The sequence below is a fragment of the Coenobita brevimanus genome, chromosome 27, assembly GCF_032717465.1.
Source record: "Coenobita brevimanus isolate Jiangsu-jjx chromosome 27, ASM3271746v2, whole genome shotgun sequence".
Lineage (NCBI taxonomy): Eukaryota > Metazoa > Arthropoda > Malacostraca > Decapoda > Coenobitidae > Coenobita > Coenobita brevimanus.
This window is the reverse complement of record NC_136980.1, coordinates 10864338-10877454: the sequence shown is the minus strand read 5'-3', so window position 1 is coordinate 10877454 and position 13117 is coordinate 10864338.

Sequence of the window (13117 nt, the reverse complement as noted above, 5' to 3'; positions counted from 1 at the left end):
TCTGAGTTTTGGAAATAACTGGGAGTGTTTCGCAGTTTTGAGTACATTTGTGGAAGTTGAGTAGTTAGTGATTTCGACCAATAATAAATTTATCCAGCCACCACTCTAGCAAAATAGTTTTGAACAACCCCCAAAGCGGATGGTATGACCCGTAACTAGTTCACAGTTGGCACTACCTTTTATTCGTGAAGCCACTGCTAACACGAATATAAAAAAGCCAAATGACCCATCGGAAATTAAAAATCTAGTTCGTCCCGCCAAGGCAGACACAACAGTTCACGTCGACACTCTTGGAACCTAATTTTTGAAAACCCTTCATGAGCAATAAAACCACCTATATTAGGAACCAAGTATTTTTTATAAATTGTATATGTCAGTATGGCTATGTATTTACTTTTCCTAATATTATGTATCTGATAATCAATACCCATACAATTTTATCGTAAGCTGAGAAACCGCCACGAGATGTCATAACGGTTGATGCGCAGCACGGACACGTTTTTGTCAGCAAGTGTCCGGACTTGTTATGATGTGGACTTTGGCTGACTAGATTCCCCTCATCACCCCCACGCTCACTGCGTGAGCTTATAATTCTATTTTCCCCGAATGCCGAATAACAATAGACATCGGGAATATGCTTCCTAGTATTTCAAGTCATGCCACACCTGCCAACTGATGGATAAGAGTAACAAGCCTATTTCTGTAGCGTCATTGGTCCATCTTTCTGTTTTTGATGCCTCATTCATCAGAGTTCTTGTAGATATTGTCGGCCTTCTGCCAAAGACCTTATCAGACCACGAATATATTCTATCCATGTTGGACATGGCCACTAGGCATGCTCAAGCCATCCCCTTGAAAAATAGTTCGAAGCAGTGGTAAGGGAGACGATTTTTTTAAAAATTAAGTTTGGTCTTACGAAAGAGGTGCAATCAAATAGGGCAGCATTTTCAGGTCATAATTATCCAGACAAACCCTTAAGAAGTTAGGGATCTCCCAGATCACCTCTTCAGCTTACCAACCTCAGAGTCAGGGAACACTGGACAGATATCTCACCCTAAGACATATATCAAGGAAATATTTTATTGTTCATGAATAGGATTGGGACAAAGGTCTTCCCTTCCTGTTGTTTGCAATGAAAGAGACACCAAATGAGTTCTAAGGCTGCATCCCATTTGACTTGACTAATGGTCACTATGTGAGAGGTCCACTAAAGTATCTTAAGGAACATTGGGTCAGTGATGATGATCATGTTAATCTGTTGCCCTATATCTCAGATTTTAAAGAAAGTCTAGCAAACTGAAGTACCAAATGTAATTTTGGAGTTCTCCCAAAGGAGGCCAATGAGATCGTAATATTAAAACAATTAGGCTAGTAGTGACTCTCCCAAGACATAAAGTCCTGGTATTCCTTCCTGTTCATGAACAGCCATTGCAGGCACGTTTCTCAGGCCCTTCTGTAACACAAAAAGGTATGTGATGTTAACTATATTATTCAGACCCCAGAACGGAGGAAGGCACGAGAGTTGTAACATGTCATTATGCTGAAGGAGCACCATGTTAGAGGATGCAGGACCCACTAGTGCTATATGTTTGGTGTCAGTTGGCAAGATGGTAGATTAGCCAGGTTGCCCTTGACTTCCAGTTGGAGAGAGAACCAGGAGGCATGGACAGTTAAATGATAAACTCTCACTTAACTTCTGAACGACGTGTTGAACTGACTGCCCTTCTAGGGAAGTATCCTAATGTTTTGCGGAACAGCGCTGGGCTGGCAATACAGCATGATGTCGATGCTGGAGGCACCTGTTCTATGAAGCAGCTCATCTGTCATAGAAGTCCACGAGAACAGTCCATTATCCAGCAGCAGGGAGTTGTCAAAGTGACCTCAGTCACCTTATTTCCAAAATCCAGTGGGTCATATCGTTTTTGCATAGATTACCATCGAGTCGATTCCCTCACAAAGACCGGCAATGACCCACTTTCTAGAGTAGTGTATGCATTGCAAAGTTCATGACAAAAATTAATTTGCTGAACGGATAATGGCAAGTTCTGCTTACAGAAATGGCAGAAGAAACTTTGTTTTATGGATGGTGATCATACAAATGCAAAGTCATGTCATATGTAATGAAAAATGCTCGTCACGTACTAGAGGCTATTAAACAAACTTATCAGTGATATCAGGGAATTTTACATACATTGATGATTTGTTATATTGACTCCTGGGAGAACACCTGATCCAGTTAGATGTCTTGCTGCAGAGACTGTTAGCTGCTTACTTGCTGATCAACCTAGCGAAGTGTTACTTTTTAAATGCCCAGGCTCAGCACTTAGGCCACATGGTAGGACTGGATGAAAGAAGTCATCCTAATGAAAAGTTGGTCATTGTTTACATCAGACAACCGAAGAACAAAAAGGAATTGCAGAGATTCCTGGGTATGGTGGGTTGTCTTTTTTTTTCTTTTAATTTCTCTGATGTAGCTTTCATCACAGATTTGTTAAAGGAGTCAAATGTAAGTGGATGGAAGACTGTGATGAGGTATTTTCGACAGTTAGGGTGATTCTGTCCAGTCAGCCTGTGTTGCAGGCCCCAGATTTCAGTAAGCCTTTTAAATTAGCTGTTGATGCTAGTGGTGTTGATGTCAGTGCAATTATGTTACAAGATAATGATCATGGTGTTGATCTGTTTGCTACTTTAGTAAAGTATTTCATGTTGCTCAAAAGAATTACTCCACAGCTGAAAAGGAACTCCTTGCACTCATACTTGCGCAGCAACATGTCAGCGTATGTTAAATAAGGCTCAGCTCTTACTGTTATGTACACAGAACAACACCCTCTAAAATTCTTAGCAAAATTTAGAGACAAAAAACAGATTATCCCGCTGGGTTCAAGAGTATGCCTGAATGTATGCTATGTCAAAGGGGAAAGGAATGTTTTGGCGGACTGTGTAGAATGCAACCTTGTGAGATGTATAGAAATTGACCCTTGTAAATTTTATCTTCAGGAAGGGAGGTGGTACTGGCACTGCCAGCCACTGAATTGGGCATGGAAGTGTGAAGCTTACCTCTGATCATGGGAGGTATTTCGGGGGAACCAGCAGTGTGAATGTTGATCTTAGCAGCAGCTTAACTTGGTTGACCTCTGTGTTGGTACAGCTGCATCTCGGTTTGGAGCATGGTGTACCAGCGATAAAATAGTCTCTAGAATGCACCAGTCAGCTCCAGCTGAACAGCTTGATGTGATCACTCTCTCGAAGAAATTATAGGGAAGAAGAATTATGGTACTGTTCAGAATTGTACGTGGACGAAAAGAGGCGTGGCTACTGGGATAGATCGAGTGGCTATTTTTGGTAGTGCTACTCCTCTTTCATCTTCAGCCTCCTCTAAGTCACTTTTTTAGTTTAGTGATATAGTGTAGGAAGCATTTCAAGACTTTAAGCAGTAGGTTAAGAACCTGTATTTAACTTGTGCGTAACAGCTTAGTATTATAACTGTTCCCGCTTATTTCTCCATTAGCAGAAGTCTCTGATAATATTGTTTGAGTAGGTATATAAGTGATTCTAATTAAGTTAGAAGTGCCCTGCTGAGCACCTGTGCACTATATAAAAGAACTTCTGTGATGTAATGTGCTGAGATTTCATAACTAAAGTTTTATATGTTAGTGTCATTGCCTTTTAAATGACCCTCAGAGTCAGAAATCACCCTGCACGGTTCGTAACAGTTATGAAACATCCTGTCTACCAGCGAGGTGGTGTAATGCTCTCCACATCTGGTGACACCGAAAGGTATGGCACTTCACCAGGTTTCTTTCGGTCGCTAGGACGAACTTAACGCGGTGATCATTGCCACGGTGTGCAGTTCTTGGTGGCAGTATAATATAAAAGCAATGTTCCATCAGAAAATATACCGTACTTGAAATATCATGTCCTAATTGTGGTAAGTTTTTAAAATTGTCACATTACGCAGTTATGAATGACACGGATTTCATGAGTGGTTTAGTTTTGAGCCATGAACCATGCAACAGTTAACAATTCATGTCATACTTATCAGCTTTCCCACAACTATCAATGAACAAAATGTTATCGTGACACCCATCCTCCCTACCGTGAACCTGACGTTGACAAACCACTAATACTTAAGCAAGTTCACTAAATACAGGAGCTGGCCCCAGAGGGGTGGGGGACCTGGAAGAAAGAAGAAGGGCGGAGCGTGAGGAAGGGGACAATAGTGAGCTTTAGTGGCCAAACTGAGGGCTAGAGGATAGAGGTGATGGGGTAGGGGATGGTGGACTTTGGTAGACAACAGGAGCTACAGTGGGAGGAACAGATTACAAGGTGATGACTGGGCCAAATCATTGTTTCATTGAGAACAGGGAATTTTACGGTCAGATCATGAAACTGTGTTGATGTTGCCACTTGTAAATGACCATCATGGTTTGTAACAATTCACAACACAGTGTACACTGGGTGGCTCAGTACTCCTGTATTATGAGTATGGCGATTATTTGTTAATATGCATATACTAGTATATGACACGTTCCTACAGTTTGTCAGATGTTACAGCGGTTGTCATAGTCAGTGGGAATTACTCTTGTAGCCTAAATCCCCGTCCACCCTAGCGGACAGTGACTGGCTGACTGATTCCGTACCGGGCAGAGTCTGTCGGGCACGACTGTGATATCCAGACTGTGAGGAGTAGGTGGTCGGTGAGCAGGTAGTCAGCAACGCTTGAGTGCGGCATGACAATGGTCAACACAGTCTGTGCGAAAAAAAAATCATTTCATTCATTCATTCATTGCCAGACGCCATGTATCCCAGACGGGGTGGCCAAGGGCTTAGAGTTATTCATCCACTCAAACACATTCGCATCTTAGCCCTAAAGGGGAGAAGGGACAGATTCTTACCCACGAGGGTCAACTGCGCAGTGCAATCAGTGACATCCGCAGCAGGGGTGGGATGTTCGAAATCTCGTAACGGCCGCAAAGATCATCGTAGTGGGTACGACAATCATAGCGCGCTTGTAAACCGCAAAGGTGTATGTTCAAACAAATTTTACGATCCTCCATCCGCCATATTTGCTCGTAGCGCTACGATTTCTGACAAGCACCCTTAAGCTGATCGTAGTGTCGCATAGTGGATGTTTCTCTAATAAACAAACCGCATCAAGTGATGCTGAATTTGTTTATTTACCATTTTCTGTGAACGAAGATGGAGTTACAAGTGGTTTTACAGGTAGAACCGGCATTACGAAGAACGATGAGACTTCAGAGGAACTACAGAGACAGAATGGATCCATTTGCTTACAGTGACGAACATTTGTTGAGATATTATTGGTTTCCCAGACAAGAACTCCTTCACTGGTGTGCAAGAGTTGAACCACTAGTTGGACCAGCGACAAGAAGATCCCATGCTGTGCTATGTCATTTGCAGGTGTTAATGACATTCAGATTTTATGCAAGTGGCACATTTCAGAGTGTGTTGGCAGACACATTCGGCTTAACACAGGGATATGTGAGCAGAGTAATTAAGAGTGGCACCCGTGTTGTACAGGAAATCTCTTAGGGAAGTTAAGATGCCAAGAGGTAAGCAAAGAGGGGGAATTTTTCGTTTCCACTGCTTACATCTGGAAATAGAGAAATGGCGTTCCCCCGAGCTAGACCCTGTATTGGATCATATAGCCCCGTTAGGGTACAGGAACGCGCTACCACTCCCGGCACGGCAGTCCCGGGCAAGGCTCGAACTCGCAATCCCCCGATTACGAGCTTGATGCTCTAACACTGAGGCACTGTGCCCCCTTACATCTGTAAAAATGCAGACCGATGCACTGTTCATTAAAACATGGTTTAAGTCTGTGGGAGTTGTAATGATACAGTCTGAAGCCAATGATATATTGTTTATTCAGGTAAAAGGGTCTCAATTTGGATCTCGTTATTTTCAAAATTACCATTATGTTTTGTTAATATGATGTGGATCTTTCACCCACACTATAGTTATACCCAAGGTGATGTGATTGTTCTTCAGCACTGTCTGTCGAGCCAACCTTGTATTAACGCCATCATCTCCTCATCTGTAAAATTTGCTCGACGAATTCGTTTGGTGGGGAGCTCTTCACTTGCCATGTCTTATATGTCTCGGGATGAATATCGTAGTGGTTTGAGTGATGTAATGGCGCGCTTGGATAAGTGCATTTGTTTACATTTTGAAACTACATTATGATTGGCTCACAATCCTTCAAGGTTTATGAAATCTCTCTTCTGACTGGCCCAGCAACTATCAGCTGGGTTGCATTATGAACAATAGGAACGGAACGGAACGGATTTTACGATCGCATCATCGTGAGCTACGAGCGTTGTCGAGAGCGTTAGAAGATACACCTTAGCGGTTATCGTAGCTCACGATCAAAGATGGCTGCTATGAGCGCGTTACGATGATCATAGCGAAGTCTCGCAACGATCTTTTGAACATCCCAGCCCAGGGCCTGACAGCAGAGCTGGTTTACCCCTGCCACATCATAATCGACCCATCTCATTACCCGCTCCTAACCTGATCAGCTAATCAGACCAAATGCAGGAGAATATCCTCTCAGGGCTTCGTCATCAATTATTCATTCACAATTTCTCTCCAATCATTTCTATCACCCCCAGCCACTCTTCCTTGCTCAACAGACATCCCTCTCGCATCCAACGCTCTTTTCACACTGTCCATCTATCCTATTCGTGGTCTTCTTCTCAGCCCTACACCTTTCACATCCAATCTAGTTATCTTTTTCACCAATTGCTCATTATCCATTCTCTCCATATGCCCAAATCATCGCAGCACCCTCTGCTCAACTCGATCAGCCATCTCCCGAACAGCTCCAGTTCTCTTTCACTCTTCATCATTTCTCACTCGATCCATACGCGCCACTCCACACATACTCCTCAGATACCTCGCACCATTACATTCAAAATTTTCCTCTCTGCTACACCCATATTCCATGTTTTAGCCTCATAAAATGCAGTCAGGACCATAACACCCTCATACAGCCTTCTCTTTACATCCATTCCAAGCGAACGACAACTAAACACTTTTTTCATTCCTCCCAGCACCTTTCCTACTTCATTCTAAACTTCACTTTTGCATCTATTCTTCCATCCACAGCAACATGTGACCCTAAATGCTTAAAACACTACCTCCTCAAGCAACTCACCATTAAAAACTATAGTGATCCAAGTGCCTCAAGCAATACAACATGCATGTGGCAACAGACTATGGCAACCAAAGGCATGAGTTCCATATAATTTCTGACGTGTAGCACTCTGCCACCCCCTATATAATTACATACCAAAGCACACACACACACACACACACACACACACACACACACACACACACACACACACACACACACACACACACACACACACACGAGGTGGATCAGGAGAGAAAGGAACAGTCAGGGAGAAAGACTGAAAGTTGAGAAGCTGGGGATCAAAGAAATGGCAGATGATTACAGGACCAAAGTAAAGGAGGAGTTAGAATTACTGAATTGGAATGAAATGGATCTGGAAAACCTGTGGAATGCATGTAAGGATTGCTTAGTTAGAAATGATAAAGCAGCGTGTGGTGTGGCAAGAGTAACAACAAAGAAGAAAAGTACAGCATGGTGGGATGAGGAGGTGAAGAGGGCAGTGGAGGAAGAGGAAGAAATGGCTAAAGTGGTTACAGGACAGAGGTTCAGTTGAAATAAGAACTGAATATGTTGAGAGCAAGAAGCATGTAAACAGAGTATAGAAGAGAAAAAAGGAGGTAAATGAGGCTTTAGGAAGAAAAATGAATGCGAACTACTCTGAAAATAGAAAGTCATTCTGGAGAGAGGTGCGGAAATGTAGTGAAAGCGGAAAGAAATGTGACAGTGTGATAGATTACTAACCCATGGTGATGAAGTAAGGACCAGATGGAAAGAATATTTTGAAAGTCTGATGAATGGGAATAGAGGAAAGCGGTTGTAAACATGATTGGTTTTGGGGGTGTGCAGAGAGGGAATGCAGTACCAGGAGACATGACACTCACACAGGTGAAGAGTGCTGTGAAGCAGCTGAAAAATGGCAAAGCAGTTGGGGTTGATGAGGTGTATGCAGAGATGCTAAAGTGTAGTGGAGAGAATGGAATGAAGTGTTTATTGCAGATATGTAAGAAGGCATGGATGAGTGAAACTGCCTGCAGAGTGGAAGAAGGCTCTGATTGTACCCCTGTACAAAAATAAAGGTGAGTGCAAGAGTTATCGTGGCATAAGTTTATTGAGTGTGGTAGGGAAGGTATATGGAATATTATAAAGTAAGAGAGATACCAGAAGTCTTAGTGAGTGATGAACAAGGTGGCTTTAGCAGTGGCAGAGGATGTGTGGACCAAATATTTGCAGTGAGACAGATAGTAGAGAAGGCTTGTGAGAAGGACCATAAAGTGTTTATGGAATTCATGGATCTGGAAAAAGCATATGACAAAGTGGACAGGGAAGGATAGTGGAAAGTTCTGCGCATGTGCGGTGTAGATGGTGAGTTGCTAGGTGCCGTCAAGAGTTTTTATGATGGTAGTGAAACATATGCAAGGTTAATGGGCAGCTAAGTGAATGGTTCACGATCGGTGTGGGCGTGCGACAAGGTTGTGTGGTCCCCATGGTTGTTCAATATATATATGTATGGGGTGACGAGAGAAGTAAAAACTCAAATAATGGAGAGAGGGATGACGTTTGTAATGAATGCTGATGCATGGAATATCTCAAATTTGTTGTATGCTGATCTTGCAGTACTGCTTGCAAGAAACGGACAAAAACATGGTAGGCTAGTGCAGAGTTTTGCTGATTGAGAGTAAATGTAGAAAAGAGTAAGGTGATGGTTATTGAGAGAGAAGGTGACTCCCAGAGCGATGTAACAGTGACTGGAGAGAGACTGGAATTAGAGAGAGTTCAAATACCTGGGTACAGTGATAGAAAAGAGAGGAAAATGTGCAAAAGAAGTTGAAAGTAGAGTGACACAAGGAAGAAAAGTACCTGGTGCAATGAAGGCCTTGATAAGAAACAGAGGCTTGAGTGTTACAGCTGCACGAGGCTTACATGAGGGAGTGTTAGTGGCAACTTTAACATATGGATGTGAGACTATGGTGTGGCATGAAAATGAAAAGTCAAGAGTAAGAGCAGTGGAGATGGGACTGCTGAGGAATGTATGTGGAGTATAGAGGGTGATACGAAATAATGTGATTCGTGAAAAATGCGGAGTGCGGAAGTCGGTGGACACCAGAATCGAAGAGAGTGTACTGAGCTGGTATGGATATGTGGAGAGAATGGATAACAATAGAGTGGTGAAAAAGGTATATCTGAGCGAATTCGAAGGAGGGAGGAGGCGAGGCAGGCCAAGGAGAAGGTGGAGAGATATGGTGGATGAATGTATGAGGAAGAGAGGTTTGAAAGTCGGTGAGGCTAGGGAACTGACATGAGATCGAGCTGGCTGAATGAATATTGTGAGGAGAAATGTATGATCAGGGATTCTGGCACCCTTTTTTAACATGGCAGCGTATGGGTTTCTATCGGATACGATTATGTGAAGCTACAAAACATGGTGAATGTTTTTGGCGAATCCGATTGAGGCACGATTCCGGGGGCTTGAATGATGAGTGAATGGAAGCGTGGCCCATTAGATTGGTCAAATTTGGGCTGTCTGGACATTGCTATTCCTCACCCTGTCCTAGGGTCGGAAAGGAGGTCTGGATGATGATGATTACATATATATTGTTACATAGCCTATGATTTCATCATCCTTTGTGTAATTCTAACGTACTGTATGCTGCATGTTTGATCACGAGCGTGTTCTACCTCACTCCCCCCTTCTACCCTTATCGTAGAGTAAGTCGTTCTTTCTGTTGTTCAGAGTGGGATTGTCAACTCTTTGTCCCCATGACTTCATTTGAGCGTCCTTCTTACAAGTTGTATCAAGCTCTGCCGGCCCCTATATAATGAGCTCAGTCTCTGCATTATTGCCACTTAGATCTACTCCTCATTTTGTTCACATCTCTGTCCTTCCCTGTACAGTTATTATTGTGAGTGCTCAGGAAGTCTCCAACCATCTAGCAGCAGTAATTTGAGTATAAGTGTTATTGCATTTTGTTCTTGTACTGTATAGCATAAGTTGTTAATTTGTAGGCTTAGTGAGGTTTTTGTAATTCATGTAAGGATCTTATTATTAGCCATTATCCATAATAGTTGTTGTTGTTGTTGATTCTCTCCTCCATTCGAGGAGACCGGGCCTTGCTGTAGCCCGGTTGCTGGTGGTTGTCTTGAGTAAAGGTAAGGGGGGAAGACAGGGCCTGGGGAATGCCCAGCACACACGCCCTGTCTCCTGGCTGAGTTGCGGTGTGTGTGCCATAATAGTTTGTATCTTTAATAATTTATCTTGCATTAACTGAGCATTACCCAGTGTATTTTCATTTTATCAGGGCTGACTTAGGTAAATTTACTCTTGCTAATTTCGTGTTAATAGAGGTTATTGCAGTTAACCATATATTTAACCTGTTTTTTGCCATTACATTATCCTTATGAGTCCTGAATGTTTTGTTGTTAGTTTGAGCATTAAACTTTAACTTGTAATTTTACCTAACTCTTGTTTTGAACCTGGAACTTTACGGGACAGTAGTGATTTTTAGTATTCTCACTTAAAGTGTACATTATCTTTCTCTGTTCCGTAACATAAATTTGGCGACCTCTTATCAGGATATTCAAGATATTATCATAAGGATATTGCTTGATATTTTGTAACTGTGATTTATTCATGATGTCTACTATTACTACGCTTGATGAAGCCAAAGATTTTTTGTCAAATGTGCAAACAGTGTGTGATACAGAAAACAGAACAAAGAATGAACTTAAGCTTGTTGCTCAACAATTGGGAATTGCTGTTCGCTCTCATCATTCTAAAGATCAAATTGTTGACATGATTAATGAAAGCTTGTTTAATGTAACTCCTCCAGATGAGCAAATGCAGATTGAATTAGCTAAGTTACAGCTAGCCCTGCAGGAGGCCCGTGTTAAAGAGGCTGAGGCACAAGTTGAACTTGCTAGGATTCAGGCAGACCATGAGTATCGCATGAAACAATGTGGAACTGGATCATCTAGCTCTGATGATTTTGATGTGGCTAAATATGTTAAACTTGTCCCTCCTTTTAATGAATCTGATTTAACAAAGTATTTTCAGTTGTTTGAGAGGGTAGCTACAGGTTTTAATTGGCCCAAGGAGTATTGGCCAGTACTCCTTCAAACTGTTCTCACCGGTAAAGCTCAAGTAACTTATGCATCTTTGCCTCAGGATCAATCTGATAATTATGATGTAGTTAAGAGCTTGATTCTTAAGGCCTATGAGCTTGTTCCTGAAGCCTATAGAGTAAAATTTAGGACAACTTACAAGCAAGATAAGCAATCCCATGTTGAGTATGCAAAAATCAAAGATCTGTTAGAGCAGTGGTTAAATTCTAAGAATGTGGATTCTGATTTTGGTAAATTTAAGCAGATGATTTTGCTGGAGGATTTCAAGAGGTGTATTTATAAAGATGTAAGCCTATATCTTGATGAGAAAAGAATAGATAATTTGTCTGATGCTGCAGTTTTAGCTGATGAATATGTTCTCACTCACAAGAGATATTCTAAAGAAAAAGGGAAAGCTGAGAGTAAGTACGTTGCCTCTACTCAGAGTACAGGTAACAGGAAAGAGAATAAAGATGATGTTTCTCAGGAAGTAAATACCAGCTCCACCTCTAGATTTCAGAAAAGTAAATGTACTTATTGTAGTAAGCTTGGTCATACTACGGAGAAATATTTCAGGAGACAGCGTGATGTGAACAAAAAGGAGTTTAAATATTCAGTCAATTGGTCTAGTGTCCACTCCTGAGAGTTCCCAGAATTCTTTAACTGAGTTAACTGAACCTGCTTTGAGGGGTAACAAATTCTCATGATGGAGCTCCTCTTTTGAGCAGTAACGTGGGTGACACTCTCAAGAGTTCATGTGCTAATTTCCTGTCTCATGGTTTTGTCAGTCCTCTGGACAGTAATGACAGGAAATTAGTTAAAATATATTGTGATACAGGTGCTTGCCAATCCCTTATGCTGACCAGTGTTCTAGGCTCTAATGTTAATTCCTCTGATGAAACTGTAATCTTACTTCTCTGTCCCTCTGTGCAGAGTGAATTTAGAGTCTGGTTTTGTTAATGGTTCCGTTATGGTTGGGTTGGTTGAGACACTCCCAATGTCAGGTGTAACTTTCTTACTTGGAAATGATATTGGTGGAAGTCAAGTGTGTCCAGCTCCTCAGTTGTCTAGTGAGCCAGTGGCTGCGGCCCGGGATTGTGATGTCCCTGATGTGTTCCCTGCATGTGCTGTCACTAGGGCTAAGTCTAAAGTTACTGGTGATTTAGAGGATAATGATGATGATGTTATCCTAGCTGACACTTTTCTTGCTAATTTGGACCACTCACCAGATGAGGCAGTACCCCGTAGTGTTGATAATTTGTCTCGTCAAGAGTTGGTTGAGTTGCAGGTTGCTGACCCTGAGTTGAAAGGTCTAGCTAACTCTGCTTGCAGTGAGGAAGAGTCAGCTGGTGCTTCTACTTGTTATTATATAAAGTCAGGAGTACTTATGAGGAAGTGGAGACCCCCAACAGCATCAGCCGACTGTGAGTGGGAGGTTGTACATCAAGTTGTCATCCCTCGTGTTTGTAGGCAGGATATCATTAGAGTGGCTCATGATTCCAGTTTGGCAGGACACCTTGGAGTGAGGAAGACTGTGACACGCATTTTGAAACACTTCTACTGGCCAGGTATCTTCAGAGATGTTTCCTGGTATTGTAAGTCTTGTCACACCTGTCAAGTTGTGGGGAAGTGTAATCAGACCGAAAAGGTTGCACCTCTAGTTCCCATTCCTCCTTTTGAGGTGCCATTCACCCGTGTGTTGGTGGATATTGTGGGCCCTCTTCCAAAGACTTCTTCAGGATTTTCTTATGTGTTGACCCTGATTGATATGGCTACTCGTTATCCTGAAGCCATTCCACTTAGAAATATCTCAGCAAAGAACGTGGTTAAGGAAATGCTAGGGTTCTTCACAAAGTT